Source organism: Solenopsis invicta, chromosome 2, assembly GCF_016802725.1.
Source record: "Solenopsis invicta isolate M01_SB chromosome 2, UNIL_Sinv_3.0, whole genome shotgun sequence".
Taxonomy (NCBI): domain Eukaryota; kingdom Metazoa; phylum Arthropoda; class Insecta; order Hymenoptera; family Formicidae; genus Solenopsis; species Solenopsis invicta.
This window is the reverse complement of record NC_052665.1, coordinates 12495190-12495974: the sequence shown is the minus strand read 5'-3', so window position 1 is coordinate 12495974 and position 785 is coordinate 12495190.

Sequence of the window (785 nt, the reverse complement as noted above, 5' to 3'; positions counted from 1 at the left end):
GGGGGCAATTCTCGAAAAAGGCCGCGGGTCGTTCCGGACGACGTCTTATGAGGGGCGAAGGGGTGCGGGGGTGGAAGAGTTCTCGGGGCCCTCCGTGGATCAGGGGCTCGAGGGGGGTCGGAGGGATGTCGGAGACGATAGAGGCGGCGCCGGAGGCGGGCCGCAGTTTTTCAGGAGTTTGCGCATGCGGGTACTTTTATTCCCCACCAGAGCGTCACCACCGCCTTGGCGTTCTTAGAAGCTTCTTAGGGTGAGTTTTGTCCCCTGCGAGGCGCACTCCACCTATCCACCCACTCATACCGCCGCACGGCTGTCGCGGAGGAGTCGGCGGATGCCTCGACTCGTCTGACTCAAAAGGGTTGTATGTACTGGCTGTGGCGCTTGCAGCGACTTTACGACCAGTTTTCAATGGCCTTGTAAAGATTTTTCGAGGTTACATCTATGATTGCACCTCCAAGATAGCCATACGATTGATAGAATTGTTTGGACCAAATTATTCAGTCAAGTATAATCCATTCGTAGAATTGTCATGGTTATACCTTTCTTATTCAGGTGATGTACTCTACGTGCAAACGATGCGAGGCTCCTAAGTCTGTCTAATGGAGGTAACAAGATTATCGAGAGAAACCAACGGAGTAGCGTTAAGGAGTTTTCGGTCTGGAGGTAGCTGAAATCGGATTAGCAATGAAACGAGTAATCGGTACTGGAGCTTCTTGTCAGTCTTTCGCACTATCGGACATTGTGTCTCCATCGGCGAGATCTGTCACGGTTCAAAGCATTCAATG